The following is a 7,040-nucleotide window of genomic DNA, read 5'->3' on the forward strand; positions in this document are numbered from 1 at the left end:
TGAACCACAATGTCATCTAATTTATTGTGAAATGTATTCACAACTTATATATGGTGAGTTGCTGTAATTTGCTTTTCAAGAGCGTTGCATGTGAACAAAGTTAACAAATGTATACATACGTTAGCTAAACCAACTCAGATGATTATTTTCAAACACGCAACGGTACCCCCTTTAAGCCCTTTATGTTATTAATTTGAAAAGCATATACATATTGACAGTGTACATACTGTAAATAAACTGTAAGCAAAGGGTTATTAAGTTTGCTGATCCAGGTTGTGCCCGGAAATGCCCCCTCCCCTTAAGCGTAAAGCATTGTCTTTGTGTGGGAGCGAGCGGCAAACACCCAAATGTGCATAACTGAGTATACCAGATAAGGCGGTTTCGTGACACGGACTTTCACAGTCACAGTCAATTGCATCACTAAAGAGAGACACTCCTTTTAGAAATATCTGTCTGTCTGTTACATGTGTGCAAAACAACTGATGGTGAAAGACTACTCATTGCTAAGACACATTAAATGTAATGATGTTAAATTACTGAGTGATGATGGTCACAGGATGTCGGGCTTGATACTACAAGTTAGCAATGTGCTTATGCAAAACAGCAATGGGTTTGCGCAAAACATTAAAGAAAATATTTAAACCAGGTAATTTGGAAGATGGTAATGTATATACAGTGCATTCGGAAAGAATTCAGACCCCTTCCCTTTTTACATATTTTGTTACGATACATCCTTATTCTAAAATTGAATAAATAGAAGAAAGTCATCATCAATCTACACACAATACCCCATAATGACAAAGTTATATATATTTTTTTTAAATTTTAGCAAATGTATTAAAAATTACAAATGTATATACGTTATTTACATAAGTATTCAGACCCTTGGATTTATGACTCAAAATTGAGCTCAGGTGCATCCTGTTTCTATTGATCATCCTTGAGATGTTTCTACAACTTGATTGGAGTCCACCTGTGGTAAATTCAATTGATTGGATATAATTTGGAAAGGTACACAACTGATGTTTTTCAGCGGCAGGGACTGGGAGACTGGTCGGGATCAAGGCAAAGATGAACGGAGCAAAGCACAGAGAGATCCTTGATGAAAACCAGCTCCAGAGCGCTCAGGACCTCAGACTGGGGCAAAGGTTCACCTTCCAACAGGACAACGACCCTAAGTACACAGCCAAGACAACACAGGAGTGGCTTCGGAACAAGTCTCTGAATGTCCTTGAGTGGCCCAGCCAGAGCCCGGTCGAACATCTCTTGAGAGACCTGCAAATATCTGTACAGCAATACTCCCCATTCAACCTGACAGAGCTTGAGTGGATCTGCAGAGAAGAATTAGAGAACTCCAAATACAGATGTGCCAAGCTTGTATCGTCATACAAGAAGACTCGAGGCTGTTATCGCAGCCAAAGGTGCTTCAACAAAGTATTGAGTAAAGGGTCTGAATACTTATTTAAATGTGATATTTAAGTTTTTTTTTAGATACATTTGCAAACATTTCTAAGAACCTGTTTTTGCTTTGTCATTATAGGGTATTGTGTGTAAATTGATGAGGGAAAAAAAAAACGATTTAATACATTTTAGAATAAGGCTGTAATGTAACAAAATATGGAAAAGGTAAAGGGGTCTGAACACTATCCGAATGCCCTGAATATACTGTACTCTACTGTATTTTAGTCAATGCCATTCAGACATTGCTCGTCCTAATATTTATATATTTCTTAATTCCATTCTTTTACTTTTAGATGTGTGTATTGTTGTGAATTGTTAGATACTACTGTACTGTTAGAGCTAGGAACACAAGCATTTAGCTTCACCCGCAATAACATCTGCTAAATATATGTATGTGACCAATAAAATTAGATTTGATTAAAAAAATAAATACATGTAAAGGTATTTCCTGATTTACTGAACAGCTAGAGAGAGGATGACAGTGGGAAAAGATGTAGAGAGGCTGAGTCAAAAGGCAGTAGATTTGTTTCAAACCTATGCCGACAACCTAGATGTGTGCCAGAGGATGTGGCATTACCACCAGACCTGCCAGGCCACTATATCTGTTATCTGATAAGAAACAATGGGAACCACCTATCTGAAGTTGTCTTTCAAAAGCTGTAGTGTCTGCAAGACACCAGCGGGAAAAACTGGTTGCAATAACTTCACTACAAACAGATTTTGACGACTTGTAATGACCTAATTTCAGCTAGTTTTGCCTTCTGGGACTAGTCTGACAGAAACCACAACACACTCTTATGTCTGAAAAATAACCAGCAGCTACCAAAGGGAGGTTACATTTTATTGAATGGGCTCTTCATTGTGGCAATTGATTAAATTGGTTATCGCTCTTTATGCAAACATTTGAATGTACCATACACTATCGGACATTCAAAACCATTTTATTGCATTGGCTTAGCCAAATAAGTAATACATCATAAAACTGTAATGTTTTATTTCAAGCCATACTTGAAATAGGGATATTTAACACAAGTTAATGTTTAGTTTAGAGTAATCAATACAATGCTCAGCATATTTGTAGTTTCTGTAATACACATCATTTCTATTTGTGATACTCAAGGGTTAATTCCTGTGGGGGAATTTGGTAAAAGGCTATTTGCATGTACTGTAGGTTGGAAATCTAAAGCATTGCTATGTCATTTCCTTCACTGTGCTGTTTTGAAATCATCCTAGTAGCACACCGAAGGAAGCATACGATTGTGAATGTCTGGGTTTTGGTTTGTCCCGTGTACAGTACTAATCTAGACCCGTAATAATGTCACAAAGGATGGATCCCTGAGTAGGTGTAATTAAAATGTTTGCACAGAACATTTCGCTAACCCTTTACTTGCAATGCCATTCATGTTTATGTTTTAGGAATATCCTGTGTGATGTTATTTACTCCAATGTTGTGCACAATGTGTTCATTACTTGAAACACAACTGCACATTTTGCACATTGTACAGATTGTAGCCTACACTTATTATAATATCATTATAGAGTGGTCAAGGATGTGTCTGTGAATGTTTGCTCTTCCCCTTTATTTCAAGGAAGTTGCCTTGCAGTGCAGGATCTGCAGTGCTGCCTGTTTCTTTACACACAACATTTTTGCAGAATTGAAGGTCCCCTAGAACACAGTGGTTTGGAGAACCACCAAGATAACCCTGAAGGAGCTGCAGGGTTATCTTTGGTCTCTTTAAATGCCCTCCTTGCCTGGTCCATGAGTTTTGGTGGGCGGGCGGCCCTCACTTGGCAGGTTTGTTGTGGTGCCATATTATTTCAATTTTTTTATAATGGATTTAATGGTGCTCCGTGGGATGTTCAAAGTTTCAGATATTCTTTTATAACCCAACCCTGATTTGTACTTCTCCACAAGTTTGTCCCTGAGCTGTTTGAAGAGCTCCTTGGTCTTCATAGTGCCTCTTGCTTGGTGGTGCCCCTTGCTTTGTGGTGTTGCCGACTGGGGCCTTTCAGAACAGGTGTATATATACTGAGATCATGTGACAGATCATGTGACACTTAGATTGCACACAGTGTGACTTCTGAAGGTAATTGGTTGCACCAGATATTTTTTAGGGGCTTCATAGCAAATGGGGTGAATACATGTGCACGCACCACTTTTCCGTTTCAGTATTTTCATTTCTCTTCACAAATTTGGACTATTTTGTTCATGTCCATTACATGAAATTCAAATAAAAAATCTATTTAAATTAAAGGTTGGAAAAATAAGAAAAATGCCAAGTGGGTTTGGAATGATGGAATGAATGCTGGATGTTCTTTAGCAGTTGGGTGTGGTCTAGGGAGTTTTGGGGGAGGAAGTGACAGACCACAGGCGAACAAAAAGTAAAGGTTTCTTCGGAAGAGCTCCCCACTTCCTAGTCACAGATGAATTCTAATGAAAATCACAGAGCTGAGAGATCACACTTTAGCAAGGCAGTCTCTCTGATCTGACGGTAGGAACACTCTTGTTTTACATTGACACATCAGCTCCACTGGTGCACAGACTTTCACAAGAATACCACAGATCGTAAAATCTCTATGATTTGGCTCCGAGTTCGAGTCCAAATTGTGTTATTCTCTGACATCCATAAACCTCAGCAGTTATTTGAAAGGGAAAATGCGTAATATTATAGAAGGGAGATAAAAGTTGCCCCTGAAAATTAGAGGTTATTGCACAACTATTAAAGACTCCTTAGATCCAAGTACAGTGAAAGATTATGGCTAACTTCCAAACGCTACAGGCCAACTCGAGCTGTGGTATCTGGTGGAAATCGCTCTGTCATTTCCTGGTTGCAAAAATTCTACACTGTTCTTTCAATTCCAGTTTAAGTTAGAAAATAAACACTAAATAGTTAAGGAAATCATTGTACATCGACGTGAAATATATTTTCAATAACAAATTTTAGCAACCAGGAAATGACAGAGCGATTTTCACTAGATAACACAGCCACAAAGTCAGAACATTTTGACAGCAGATGCCAACTTGAAAAATCAATAGGCAAATATCACAGCCAATCACAACACTAGCGGGTAAGTAATACTGTGGAACACTATCATTCCACTATCATTCCGCCAGATATATTATGAACATTTTCTAAACTTACAATGCATAAATACATTTTTTTAAAGTTCTCATTACATACATTTACTGATTCCAAATAGGATAATCAACATTTACAGAAATACATGTCTTTTTATCACTTACACCCCTATGGAGGTACATTTGTGTCTTTTTGTGTTCTTCCTCCAACGTCTACATATCTAGTAGTTAGCTCCTACGATTCAGTGTCGGTTCTTACATTCTACTACATTACATACATACAGACATACCGTAGAATGATAAATCATGCCATTTTTATTCTCAAGCTTACCAAAAGCATTTAGCTACGAATGCCTGTTCCCTCCATTTTCAGCTGAATTCATCTAACTTTCTTTCATGGCAACTCATACTGTAAGCGAGCCATGTCCTATTTGTTTCATAGTCCATATATAATCATATTTCATGAGTGTAACGTTTAGCTTTTTTCAGAAAAATATTACTATGTTTCCATTAGCTAGTGATACATAGGCCTACTTTAAAACACACACTTGCACTCAGTGTTGTCATATGCATTGTTTTTAATCATATAACATTAACTAATTGGGATATTGTTTCATTGCATGGAAGAATAGCTCAGCAGCTATTGATCAGGTGGAGGGATAGGTTAAGATCTATCATGAGCAGATTACCCATTGATTTTTAATATCTCCTGTTTTTGTGCACACAAGAGTTACAGTTTGTTCGAGCTGGGGTAAATTATATTGATATTCCCACGGAGATGGTAGATGGTCTGCAACAGTTTATTGAAGTTTTCACCACCTATCTCACACACAATGTTGTACCTTCACTATTTAATTAAGTTCTAATCAGTTCTTATAGTGGGACTGAGGGACGGCCAAAACTAGAAATTACTCGTGACACCCTTCAAGGTATGCTGGATACTGCATTTCCACTGACTAACTTGGCATGACGTTTCACGGTCGAACCATTTACAGAAGGATGAAAGAACATGTGAAAGAACATGTCGGTCAGGGAATGCTATTCTGATATGTCAGATGAAGAGTTAGACCAGAAAGTCAGGGCCAATAAGGCAAGGATGCCCATTGCAGGCTTTAGAATGGTCAAAGGAAGTCTCCAAGCAATGGGCCATTGTGTACAATGGCGAAAAGTTAGGGAGTCTTTGCAATGTGTAATAGTGCAGGTATCATTACCACAATGATCCAACTTCGTTGCATTGCTCGGCGAAGATACTCTGTTCCTGCTCCCCTGTCTCTTGTCCACATTGATACAAATCATAAATTGATAAGGTACTATGATGTATAATGTCTCCATCAAATCTAAGAGGTTATTATCTTTTTTACTCTTACTTATTCGTAGATGTCACAGATCCCTACGGAACTGTCATTACGTACCCCTGGTCCCTATTCCCTTTGGATTAGTAATTGTATAAGTGTGTCTTTGTTCACCATGGTCTTGTTGATTATTGTTACAATGTCCGTTGGTTCGCGTGAATACATGTGCTATGTTGTTTTGGCTTTCCTGCCACGTATATTGTGCAGATGATTACGGGTCTCGTCCAGTGTGATAATCATTGTGCGATTGTGTATTTATTCAAGGTACTCCTCACTCTTTTGTTTGGGTTTCTACCCTGTGTTTTGTATATGTGTTTGTTTGGTCTTTGCCCCTGTGCCTTTACACGGCACCCTGTAATTTGGGAAATAAAACTCCCTATTACCATTCCTGTGCCTATTACCATTCCTGATCCTTCATACCGACGTGACAGTAGACACATTTTCAATGATGTATGAAATTGGAGTTGTTCTTCATCAACTGGTAATACATAAATAATGAAGCAGGTTAATAGGTTAAACATTTCACTTTTATTTCCAATGCTTTTTTCAGAATACAAAATAGTAATCTTTGGTGGTATAGATGGGTTTTCAAGGAAGGTAAGTATATTATTTTGTATGCATATCGCATATTTCTCATTACCTAATGAACAACCACAATACCAGTCTGGTGTTAAGCGTAGGCTACCTCTTGTAAAGATGTTCTATCTGGACACTGTGGCCAATAACAAAGCAGCAACTGTTTTTGGAAGGAAGAAATTGATGGCTTTCAAGCTAAATATTGATATAGTAGAATGAAAAAAAATATTACTTGAATTATGCATATGCATCCTAACCACTAATAGTGGTCTCCACAAGTTTGTCCCTGACCTGTTTGAAGAGCTCCTTGGTCTTCATGGTGGCTCTTGCTGGGTGGTGCCCCTTGCTTTGTGGTGTTACAGACTCTGGGGACTTTCAGAACAGGTGTGGATACTGAGATCATGTGACAGATCATGCGACACTTAGATTGCATACAGGTGGACTTTATTTAACTAATTATGCGACTTCTGAAGGTAATTGGTTGCACCAGATATTTTTTAGGGGCTTCATAGCAAACGGGGTGAATACATGTACACGCACCACTTTTCCATTTCAGTTTTTTCATTTCACTT

Source organism: Oncorhynchus clarkii, chromosome 32 (assembly GCF_045791955.1).
Source record: "Oncorhynchus clarkii lewisi isolate Uvic-CL-2024 chromosome 32, UVic_Ocla_1.0, whole genome shotgun sequence".
NCBI classification, from domain to species: Eukaryota; Metazoa; Chordata; class Actinopteri; order Salmoniformes; family Salmonidae; genus Oncorhynchus; species Oncorhynchus clarkii.